This window comes from Pseudorca crassidens, chromosome 3 (assembly GCF_039906515.1).
Source record: "Pseudorca crassidens isolate mPseCra1 chromosome 3, mPseCra1.hap1, whole genome shotgun sequence".
In the NCBI taxonomy this organism is placed as follows: domain Eukaryota; kingdom Metazoa; phylum Chordata; class Mammalia; order Artiodactyla; family Delphinidae; genus Pseudorca; species Pseudorca crassidens.
In genome coordinates, this window is record NC_090298.1 from 54,224,321 (window position 1) to 54,237,564 (window position 13,244).

At 34.5% G+C, this 13,244-nt stretch overlaps 1 long non-coding RNA gene and 1 pseudogene across 1 annotated transcript in view; both read left to right on the top strand.

The window, feature by feature from the left end:
- Positions 1-13,244, top strand: part of LOC137220708 (uncharacterized) — a 472,693-nt gene that overhangs the window by 431,095 nt on the left and 28,354 nt on the right. The gene's annotated exons all lie outside the window — the stretch shown is intronic.
- The window catches only part of LOC137220557 (B-cell CLL/lymphoma 9 protein-like), a 36,984-nt pseudogene that overhangs the window by 20,580 nt on the left and 3,160 nt on the right, over positions 1-13,244 (top strand).

Here is a 13,244-nt window from a genome sequence, read left to right on the forward strand (position 1 = left end):
TTAACATCATCAATAGTAAGACTTACTGACATCATTTAAATCCTGATAGGATACCCTGTGAAGGGCAAATCTCTCGGGTGTTCTTCCCAATATGTTGGGTTGCCCAAAAAGGTCATTCGGGTTTTTCCATAACATCTTATGATAAACCCAAATGACCTTTTTGGCCAACCCAATACATAACCTTAATCCATTCTGAGAAAATGTCAGAGAAAGCCAAACTGAAGGCTATTCTATAAGATACCTGTCCAGTACTCTGCAAAAGTGTCAAGTTCATACAAGACAAGGAGAAACCAAGGAACTATCACAAACTGGAAGAAACATGACAATTAAGTACAATGATCAGGATCCTGAATTGGATCCTGGAACAGGATTAGTGAAAAAACTGGTGAAATCTGAATGAAGTCTATAGTTTAGTTAATAGTATTACAGCAATGTTAATTTCCTGGTTTTTGTAATGTTACTGTGGTTACATAGGATGTTAACACTAGAGAAAGATGGGAATTCTGTACTATTTTTGCAACTATTCTATAAGTCTAAAATTATTTCAAAATAGAAAGATTTTTTAAAAATCAGACTATTAAGTTGTGGAGACCTCAGTAGCCTTTGAATTTCTCTATTGTAATTAATCAGATTTTATTCATGTTTTTGCATCTATATTTATAAAATATTCTTCTAGCAAATATGAATTATCAAAATTGACTCAAGAATAAGTAGACAATCTCAGTTTGAAATTATAGCAAAAATAGTTTTCTCACAAAAAACACCCACCTACCCAGACAAATTTTCAGGCAACTTTTACAAAACGTAAAGAAATAGATAATCCAAATGCTATAAAAGTTGTTAAGAGCATTAAAAAAAAAAGGAAAAATGCCCAACTAATTTTGTAAGGGTAGTATAATCTTGCTTTCAAAATCAGATGAGACAAATTTAAGAAAAAAATACCTAGTCCCATTACTCTTATGAAGGTAGATAAAAAATACTAAAAACACTAGTCAATTGAATCCAGCGTGTGCATGTGAGTGTGTGAATGTGTGTGTTCGCGTGCATATGTATCATGCCTAGCTGGTATTTATCCCTGGGATACAATAGGAAATCTATCAGTATCAATGTATTCTAAGACGCTAAGTGAGAAAGCAAAAAAAAGAATAAAGAAAAGCTATTCAGAGAAGAAATACGGGTGACAAGTAAATCCATCTGATAAATTAATCTCACTGATAATCAGACGGAAACAAATTTAAAATACTGTATTTTTTTGCCAATTAAATTGGGAAAAATAGGAAAAATTGTACCAAGCAATGATGTTGCACCCATGAGATGAGGGTGTAGATTATCACAATATTCTCAAGGGGGATTTAGCAAAACAGATTACAATTTTAAATAATTGTGGTCTTCATCTCAGAAAGTCCATTTCTAAGAGTATGTTTTAAGTAAATAATTGGACAAGGGTACAAATACCATCTGTAAAAATATTTATTTTTCAAATGGTCTTTTTAGGTGAGGAAATATTGGCTTTTATTTCCTGTCACTCCCAACTCTGGATGTGATACCTGAGTTAGGTCATTAAATTGGACTTAAGGTGAGGATCTGACACAGCTCCATGAATCAGGAGACAATTCCTAATGACAAAATCTTCTATTTTTGTGCATTTGGGTTAACATCAGTTATTTGCTTCCAAAATACTAATTGTTGACTATTAATTTTCAACAGATGGGAAACACTTAGGAGTAACCTGAGCTACTGGCTCTCAAATTAGCGTGTGCATCAGAATCACCTGGAGGGCTTGTTGAACCACAGATTGCTGGGACCCACCCCCAGAGTTTCTGATTTAGTAGACCTGAGAATTTGCAGTTCTGACAAACTTCCAGGTGTTGCTGATGTTGATAGACCAGGGACCACATTCTGTGAACCACTGCTGTAAGAGAAGCCTGCTGACTCTTTCTGTTTATTCATGGAGTAACTGACTAGAGACAAAATAGAAAGAGACTCGAGGGCATAAGCCATTCTTACCTCCTCCTCTCTTCTGACATTCTATCTTTATTTTACTTTGAGGGACCTTTACAGCATCAGTTCAACATACGTGCTCTGAAACCTCACTGTAACACCCTCCTCTTCCTGTATAAAAATAAAGATTAAAAAACAAAACAAACAAAACAACTTGGGCATGAGGCAAGTTCTTCCTGCAGCTCAGCTAATAGGATCTAATTACCAAAGTACCAGGATCTTTCTAAAATCCCCAAGAGCACGCTTAATGGTCTCTACTCTATTGACACTGGAGTCAATCTAAGCGAGGCTGTGTCTCTTCACAATCTTGGGCTACACTTTTCCAGCAGTCTCTCTACTCATGGCCTTCTTATCAAAAGGAAAAGAGAAATAATGATAAAAGGTAAAAATATAATTTGTCTATTTTAATTCTAACATAACCACCTTGAGAAAAGATGCAGAAAAAGAAGCATTTGGCGCTTTGGCCGAAGTATCATGATCTGATCACCTGCATCAGTGGGGAAGATTGGGAATCTGGTCTGTCCAGTTGATCCTTTGCCAGAGAACACATCAGCACTTTGAGCTGATGACTGCACTTCATGGTCTAACTTCACATTTTATTAAACTATAAAATGTAATTCAATATGACTGAGGTAATGAGGCTTAATGTGTTGGCTTGGTACACGTTAAAAGACGCAAATCGCTGGCAACCACAGTTCCATGTTTAACCCACCATCCCAGCCAGCGCTACCTGCCTTTGAAACCTTTTTGTTCTCCTTTAAATTTTGAGATAGTAATTTTGTTTCTTTAGTCACATCATAAATTTCCAACTCTATATTTGCTAGAACAATTTATAATTAGAAAAATAGCCAACTATTCTCCCATAGTCAGTCCTTTTTTCTCTTTTATCTTTGTCAAATATCTTGGTAGTTAAGAACAGAGTCTCAGGCACGCTGTCACCAGAGTTTAAATTCTGGCCTTGCCATTTGTAGTTGTGTGACCTTGGGCAAGTCAGTTATCTTTTGTGTGAGCCTCATTTTCCTCAACTGTTCTCATTGGACTAAACGAATTAAAATATGTAGAATACTTAGAACAACACTTGGAATTTAGTATGTGCTTAATAAATGTTAGCTCTTATTAAATATTAATTTCTTAGATGTTTTGGTAGCAGTCTCTGGGACAATCCTGTTTAGGGGGCCAGGCCCCTAAACAAATGCAACCTCATTTTTAAATAAGTGGAAACCTGTAGGCTTTAAATAAGCTGACTGACAAAAGTAAATTATAATATAGGAGCTTAAATTTAGCTTCCAACATTATTTTTTGTTAGAATGTAAAAATGGAAAATCTTTTAGCATTAGTTTTTAATTATTCATGGGTGACATGCTCAACAGATGAGCCTGTAGATAGCTGACCTGAATGGTTTCCCTGTGGTTGGGCTTGCTGAGACCTGCCTGCCTAAGGAATTGCTGCTCCTTCCTGGACTGGACACAATGGACACAATGGAGCCTTATTTCCTTGGGGCCCTGTAGGCTGTCCAAAGAGCTCCACCCACCACTTCTGCAGGATCAGCAGCCTCATGAGGCTCTGTGGGTGAAGACTCAGCCATGCACAAAAAAGAACTCTGGGAAAACTGTTTCATTAAACTGATATATCATTATGAATTCATTCAGATAAATATTAACTGTTTAGTTGCCAGCCACTGTGTTAGATTTTTAAGTTCAGTGACAGGAAGATGGATAGTTTTTCAATGATACATGAAAGAAAGTCCCTAATTAAAAAGTTTATTTATTCTCTAGCTTTATTGAGTTTATAATTGATATATAACACTGTGTAAGTTTAAGGTGTACACAGGTTGATTTGATACAGTTATATATTGCAAAATGATTACCACCATCACATCACATAATTATCATTTCTCTTTTCTGATGGACACATTTAAGATCTATTCTCTTAGCAACTTTCAAGTATGTAATATGGTATTATTAACTATAATCATCATGCCGTACATTACATCCCCAGAACATATTCTAAAAAGAATTTTTAATTTAGAAAAAGAGGTAAGAGCTTTTCATTCTTTATTTTCATACAAAGATCTTTTCTTTCAGCAAATTCATGGCCTGCTAATATACAAAATTTTATATTATGTCATATATTGTTACATTATATATAAAACTTCTACTGTTATAAAATATCTTCATTCCTTTGCTCAGGAAAAAGAGTATCTCATTTGTGATTTACTTTGCATTCCTTGGTTACTAGTGAGAGTTAATATTTTATTGTCCCTTTGTAATTCTTCTTTTTTGAATTTATTCGTTTTTTTGCCCTTTAATTTTTATTGCCATCTCTCTTTTTTTTTTTTCTTTTGGCTCCGTTGGGTCTTTGTTGCTGCATGCGGGTTTTCTCTAGTTACGGCGAGCGGGGGCTACTCTTCATTGTGGTGCACGGGCTTCTCTCTGCAGTGGCTTCTCTTACTGTGGAGCACAGGCTCTAGGTGCGCAGGCTTCAGTAGTTGTGGCACGCAGGCTCAGTAGTTGTGGCTCGTGGGCTTAGTTCCATGGCATGTAGGCTCTTCCTGGACCAGGGATCAAACCCGTGTCCCTGCATTGCCAGGCAGATTCTTAACCACTTTGCCACCAGGGAAGCCCGACATCTCATTTTTTAAGTAAAAAAATAACTTCATTTTATGTTACATGTTATAAATATGCCCTTTTTGTTTTCTTTTTGTCTTTCATTTATCCTAACGTCATTTCGCATGTACAGGCATACCTTGTTTTATTGGACTTTGTTTTCTCATGCTTCACAGATACTGCATTTTTTACAAATTGAAGGTTTGTGGCAACCCTGCATTGTCAGATGATGGTTAGCATTTGTTTTAGCATGAAAGTTTTTTTTTTTTTTTTTTTTTTTTGCGGTACGCGGGCCTCTCACTGCTGTGGCCTCCTCCGTTGTGGAGCACAGGCTCTGGATGTGCAGGCTCAGCGGCCATGGCTCACGGATCCAGCCGCTCTGCAGCATGTGGGATCTTCCCGGACCGGGGCACCAACCCGTGTCCCCTGCATCGGCAGGTGGACTCTCAACCACTGCACCACCAGGGAAGCCCCCAACGAAAGTATTTTTTAATTAAGGTATGTACAATTTAAAGACAGAATGCTATTGCACAGAATGGACTACAGCATACTGTAAACATAAATTATATATACACTATGAAACCAAAAAATTCCTGTGACTTTTTCCTGATATCTGCTTTACTGCAGTGGTTTGGAACTGAGCTTGCAGTATCTCTGAGGTATGCCTTTATGTACAAACATAATTTTTATGTTGGCCAATCTATTATTTTTCCTTCTTTGGCTTTGCCTTGAATGTGAGGCTTTTAAAAACTTCCCTCTTCCAGTATATACTAGTATATAATAAACAAGTGTTTGTGTTTTTTTTTTTTTCTTACTGTAAGGGTTTTTTTTGACGTGTGCTGTTAATCTATCTTTAATATATTTTGAGGTATGGTATGATGAAGAGAAAATTATTATTTTTTTAATTAGCCAGTCAGCCTGATAGTATTTATTGAATAATATAACATTATAAGTTAATATTTTCAAAGATAATTTTGATGAGTTTAATTTTTGTTTCTTTGTTTAATTGTAGTCGATTTACAATGTTGTGTTAGTTTCAGGCATACAGCAAAGTGATTCAGTTATACATATTTATGTATATCTTTCAGATTCTTTTCCCTTATAGGTTATTACAAAATATTGATTATAGTTCCCTGTGCTATATAGTAGGTTCTCGTTGGTTATCTACGTTATATATAGTAATGTGTTTATGTTAATCCCAAACAACTCCTAATTTTTCCCTTCCACCCACCTCCTTTCCCCGTTGGTAACCGTAAGTTTTCTATGTCTGTGGGTCTGTTTTTTTCTGGTATATAAATTCATTTGTATTAATTTTTTTTTAATGTTCCACATATAAGCAGTATCATATGATATTTGCCTTTCTCTGTCTAGTTTAATTCACTTAGTATGATAATCTCTAGGTCCATCCATGTTGCTGTAAATGGCATTATTTCATTCTTTTTTATGACTAATACTCCATTGTATAAATACACCACATCTTCTTTAACCATTCATCTGTTGATGGACATCTAGGTTGTCTCCATGTCTTGGCTATTGTAAATAGTCCTGCAGTGAACATTGGAGTGCATGTATCTTTTCAAATTATAGCTTTCTCCAGATATATGCCTAGCAGTAGGATTGCAGGATCATATGGTAACTCTATTTTTAGTTTTTTTAAGGAACCTCCATACTGTTCTCTATAGTGGCTGTACCAGTTTACATTCCCACCAACAGTGTAAGAGGGTCGCTTTTTCTCCACACCCTCTCCAGCATTGCCTGTAGATTTTTTCAATGATGGCCGTTCTGACTGGTGTGAGGTGATACCTCATTGTAGTTTTGATTTGCATTTCTCTAATAATTAGCGATGTTGAGCATCTTTTTATGTGCCTTTTGACCATTTGTATGTCTTCTTTGGAGAAATGTCTATTTAGATCTTCTGCCCGTTTTTGGATTGGGTTGTTTGTTTTTTTGATATTGAGCTGTATTGGCTGTTTATATATTTGGAGATTAATCCCCTGTTGGTTGCATCATTTGCAAATATTTTCTCCCATTCTGTATGTTGTCTTTATGTTGATTTATGGTTTCCTTTGCTGTGCAAAAGCTTTTAAGTTTAATTAAGTCCCATTTGTTTATTTTTGTTTTTATTTCCATTACTCAAAAAGTATTGCTGCGATTTATGTCAAAGAATGTTCTGCCTTTGTTTTCCTCTAGTTTTATGATATCTGGTCTTACATTTAGGTCTTTAATACATTTTGAGTTTATTTTTGTGTATCGTGTTAGGGAATGTTCAAATTTCACTCTTTTACATGTAGCTGTCCAGTTTTCCCAGCACCACTTATTGAAGAGACTGTTTTTCCTCCATTGTATATTCTTGCCTGCTTTGTCATAGATTTAATTGACCATAGTTGTGTGGGTTTATTTCTGGGCTTTCTATCCTGTTCCATTGATCTTTATTTCTGTTTTTGTGTCAGTACTGTACTCTTTTGATGACCATAGCTTTGTAATATAGTCTGAAGTCAGGGAGCCTGATTCCTCCAGCTCTGTTTTTCTTTCTCAAGATTGCTTTGGCTATTCAGGGTCTTTTGTGTTTCCATACAAATTGAAAAAAATTTTGTTCTAATACTGTGAAAAATGCCAGTGGTAGTTTGATAGGGATTGCATTGAATCTATAAATTGCCTTGGGTAGTATAGTCATTTTGTCAATACTGATTCTTCCAGTATAAGAACATGGTATATCTCTCCATCTGTTTGTATCATCTTTGATTTCTTTCATCAGTGTCTTTCTTATAGTTTTTAGAGTACAGTTCTTTTGCCTCCTTAGGTACATTTATTCCTAGATATTTTATTCTTTTTGATGTGACGGTAAGTGGGATTGTTTCCTTAATTCTCTTCCTGATCTGTCATTGTTCGTGTGTAGAAATGTGACTGATTTCTGTGTATTAATGTTGTATCCTGAAACTTTACCAAATTCATTAATGATCTCCAGTAGTTTCCTGGTAGCATCTTTAGGATTTTCTATGTATAGTATCATGTTATCTGCAAAAAGTGATAGTTTTACTTCTTCTTTTCCAATTTGGATCCCTTTAACTTTTATTTTTTCTTCTCTGATTGCTGTGGCTAGGACTTCCAAAACTATGTTGTATAGAAGTGGTAAAAGTGGACATCCTTGTCCTGTTCCTGACCTTAGAGGAAATGCTTTCAGCTTTTTTCACCATTGAGTGTTAGCTGTAGGTTTGTCATATGTGGCCTTTATTATGTTGAGGTACGTCCCCTCTATGCCCACTTTCTAGAGAGTTCTTCCCATATATGGATGTTGAATTTTATCAAAAGCTTTTCCTGCATCTGTTGAGATGATCATATGGTTTTTATTCCAGTCTGTTAATGTGGTGTATCACACTGATTGATTTGTGGATATTTGAAAATTCCTTGCATCCCTGGGATAAATCCCACTTGATCATGGTGTATAATCCTTTTAATGTATTGTTGGATTTGGTTTGCTAATATTTTGTTGAGGACTTTTGCATCTATGTTCATCAGCAATATTGGCCTGTAATTTTCCTTTTTTGTGGTATCTTTGTCCAGTTTTGGTATCAGGGTGATGATGGTTTCATAGAATGAATTTGGAAGTGTTCCTTCCTCTGCAATTTTTTGTAATAGTTTCAGAAAGATAGGTGTTAAATCTTCTCTAAATGTTTGGTAGAATTCACCTATGAAGCCATCTGGTCCTGGACTTTTGTTTGTTGGGTTTTTTTAAATCACACATTCAATTTCAGTACTTGTAATTAGTCTGTTCATATTTCTAAAGGCAAGAAATCATCCACACACAAATATGACCTCTAAACCAATAATCATAAGAGGAGGAGAGTAAGGATATTTGAAATGTATTTGAAATTAAGTGATCATCAACTTAAAACAATTACCTGTCTATATAAACTGCCATATCAAAATGTCATGGTAACTGCAAACCAAATATCTATATAAATATTCACAAAAAAAGAAAAGAGAATCTAAACGTAACACTAAAGATAGTCATCAAATTACATGAGAAGAGAACAAAAGAAAAAAAAAAGGGAAAAAAAGACCTACAAAAACAAATCCAAAACAATTAACAAAATGGCAATAAGAACATATATATATCGATAATTACCCTAAATGTAAACAGATTAAATGCTCCAACCAAAATACAGAGACTGACTGAATGGATACCAAAACAAGACCTGTATATATGCTGTTTACAAGAGACCCACTTCCGATCTAGAGACACATACAGACTGAAAGTAAAGGGCTGCAACAAGGTATTCAATGCACATGGAAATCAAAAGAAAGCTGGAATAGCAATACTCATATCAGACAAAATAGACTTTAAAATAAAGACTATTACAAGAGACAAAGAAGGACACTATATAATGATCAAGGGATCAATCCAAGAATAAGATAGAACAATTGTAAATATATATGCACCCAACATAGGAGCACCTCAATACATAAGGCAAATGTTAACAGACATAAAGGAGAAATTGACAGTAACACAGTAATAGTGGGGGACTTTAACACTCCACTTACATCAACGGACGGATCATCCAGACAGAAAGTCATAGATCATAAGGAATCATAGAATCATATGGAAATGCAGGCCTTAAATGACACATTAGATCAGATGGACTTAATTGCTATTTATAGAGCATTCCATCTGAAAGCAGCAGAATACACATTCTTTTCAAGTGCACATGAAACATCTATCTATCCAGGATAGATCTCATGCTGTGCCACAAAGCAAGACTTGGTAAATTTAAAAAAATTGAAATTGGGGCTTCCCTGGGGGTCCAGTGGTTAAGACTTTGCCTTCCAATGCAGGTGGTGTGGGTTCAGTCCCTGTAGGGGAGCTAAGATCCCACATGCCTTGCGGCCAAAAAACCAAAACGTAAAACAGAAGCAATATTGTAACAAATTCAATAAAGACTTTAAAAAAAATTAAAATTTTTAAAAAAAGAAAAGAAAATTGAAATCATATCAAGCATCTTTTCCAACCACAACACTATGAGATTAGAAATCAACCCAAGAAAACAGCTGCAAAAAATACAAACAATATGGCTAAACAGTATGCTATTAAACAACCAATGGATCACTGAAGAAATCAAAGAGGAAATCAGAAAATACCTAGAGACAAATTAACAGGAAAACACAACAATCCAAAACCTATGGGACACAGCAAAAGCAGTTCTAAGAGGGAAGTTTATAGCGATACAAGCTTACCTCAGGAAACAAGGAAAATCTCAAATAAACAACATAATATTACACCTAAATCAACTAGAGAAAAAAGAACAAAGCCCACAGTTAGTAGAAGGAAAGAAATCATAAAGATCAGAGCAGAAATAAATAAAATAAAGACTAAGGAAACAATTGAAAAGATCAATGAAACTAAAAGCTTGTTCTTTGAAAAGATAAACAAAATTGATAAGCCTTTAGCCAAACTCATCAAGAATGAAAGGGAGAGGGTTCAAATCAACATAATTAGAAATGAAAAAGTTACACCCAACACCACAGAAATACAAAGGACCATAATAAGAGACTACTACAGGAAACTATATGCCAATAAAATGGACAACCTAGAAGAAATGGACAAATTCTTAGAAAGGTACAATCTCCCAAGATTGAACCAGGAAGAACTAGAACTAGAACTAGAACTAGAACAAGACAAGCTTAAATTTTTAAATAACACTTTTCTTATTTTAAAAGTAACATATGGCCATGTTAGAAAGACTTTGAAAAAACAAAAAAAGTAGAAAATTATAATTATTATAAATTACATAAGCTATAAGTAATTATTTTACTTTTTAAATAGGAATAATCTGGTAGTTATATTTGAATTACATAGAAAGAAAAGAAATTGAGTTGAAATTTTAAAAGCTGCTAAACTTCAGCCAAAAGTTCTCTGAAGCTAGAGCAAAACTAGAACTGTTGGTTCCTAAAAATTCATTATAAATTAAAAAGAGGTTATGAAATCTTTAAGATATTGGGGTTATTTTTTTAAGCTACATGTTTCTTACATGGGAATAAGTTTAAATTTTCCAGAAGATAAAATTTAGTCAGTTGTTTCTAAAAAATATTCACAAGTAAAAATCCGAAAATATCCTTTATGTAAGCCCTTTTATTTTTATAAAAGAAAAACAAATTTTAAGATGCAAACATATTTTTGAATGATTTTCCATAAATGATTAAAAGGGAAAGAATGTTCTGTGAACAAATATGCTGTCAAAGTGACAACTCACTTTCAGGAAAAATACAAATTCATCACAACAAAATAATTCTAGCTGTTTTGCTATTGGCCCAAGTACATTACCTATGAATTCTGAGTGACATTGGTCATCTCCTCACTCCTGAATTACTCAGCCTGCGGGGTTGTAGCTTAGTGTTTCAGACAGTACTTTTCCTTGGACATCATTTGCTAAATCTCATGCTGTGTTTGGGTGATGATTTTTGTGTATGTATTTCTTCTAATTGCCTTTCTTTGTTCTTATTTATCAGAAGACATGTATGTCTTTACTTTATCAATACTCTATTGTACTTCTAAATTGTATAAGTGTGTAATGACACTTGTTTTCTTATTGAAGATATTCTTCCTGTAGCCTTGTTTGCTCTAATATGTATCAACTTCTGTGAGTCAGCTGCCTAGCTGTCATAGTAGGATTTCTTGCATTCACTTCTTCATTGCACTGTGTGCTATATCTTATGTTCTGAATGTCTGTCTTTCTTCTATCATGTTTTACAACAGTTTCATTGATATATAATTCACATATCATACAATTCACCCATTCAATGATGTTTATTATGGTCACATATATGGTCACATATTATGGTCATATGGTCACATGATGCAACCATCACCACAATCAATTTTAGAAGATTTTCATCACCACAAAAGAAACTTCATACCCATTAGTAGTCATTCCCCATTTCTTCCCACCCACCCCCCACCCCAGCCCTAGGTAACCACTAATCTATATTCTGTCTCTATATATTTGCTTATTTTGCATACTTGATTTGAATAGAATCATACACTTTGTGACTTTTTGCATCTGGTATCTTTCACTTGACAATGTTTTCAAGGTTCATCCATGTTGTAGCATGTATCAATACTTCACAATTTTTTATTGCCAAATAATATCCTATTATATAGATATACCACATTTTATTTATCCGTTCATCGGTTGATAGAAATTTGAGTTGTTTCCACTTTTTTGCCTATTATGGATAATGTTACTATGAATATTCATGTGCAAGCTTTTGTGTGAACATATATTTTCATTTTTCTTGGGTATATACCTAGGAGTAGGATTGGTGGAGCATATGGTAAGTCTGGGTATATCTATGTTTAATCTTTAAGGAACTGTCACTGTTTTGCAAAGTGGCTATATCATGTAAAAATCCCACCAGCAGTGTATAAGATTTCCAGTTTCTCCACATCCTCATCAAAACCTATGATCTATCTTTTTTATTATAGCCATCTCAGTAGGTATACAGTGGTATTACATTGTTATTTTGATTTGCATTTTCCTGATGGCTAATCTTTTATTACTGTTTAATTTTGCTAAAGTGTAGCCAGAAGTAATTTTTTTTAGAAAAATACTTTTATGGGCCAAAATGCCCTTTTATGGGGTGGGGTCATATTTTGCAGTTTATTCTAATCTAATTCATGTATTTAAGCCACTTGAGACGTCTTCTTAATTACTTAACACCCTCCCTATGGAATGAATATTTTCAAATTCACTTTTATTTGCTCTTTTTGTTTTTCTGTAGACTTGTAGTCACATAGGAAATGTTTCATGTGTTCACAGGAAAAGCATAGAGTGCATAAAAGTGGCATTAGAACATTATAAATTTCTTTTTTAAATTCCTATTTGTGTTTTGGGGCCAAGATGAAGACACACTTACTAAAAGGTGACTGGCAATTGAAAAACAAATGTGTGGGTCCTGGAGTATTCTAGAAGCTCAAGAAAAGAGACTCCCCCCCCAAAAAAAAAGCCTAGTGTTTGCCTCTTACATAACAATTTCTATTTCTAGAAGCTATATAAAAAAGATAGTACTTCATAATTGAACAGTAATTTAAATACATTATTGACCAAGATTTCTCCTATTTGTAGTGGTTGAGGCATGGGCATTTCTAAAGTGGTCAGTTTATCGGGGCTGCTGCCTATGGTCAAAGTCCGAGTGTACATGTCTAGGTATCACGTATGATCCTGGGTTGCACAAAGACACGTACATGCTACAGCAGGAAAAATTTAAAAAGCTTCTGATCTAGGCTGCCCCCCCTTATTTATAGATGCAGAAATCGAGGTCTAGAAAGATTCAAGTCTTAAAGCTTGTTTGTAGAAAGAGGAGGCTTGAATGCAGGTCCTTTGACTCTTCAACCACTGCTCTTTGAACTAGCCAGTGTTTAAGGTAGTGAAACACTTCCCATTTAATATACCTACACACAAACATCCACTCAGCTTCACAAAAATCTCCCTTGAAATGCTGAGGCCCATTCATTGACTCCAAGTTAAAACATCCTCTTCATCAGAACAATGTAAGATTTAAGTGTCACTTGATGTTGCTTTGTTATTCATTTTTGCTTCTAGTTATTCATATTTAAAAACCTATCTCAACCGAGAATTTTTT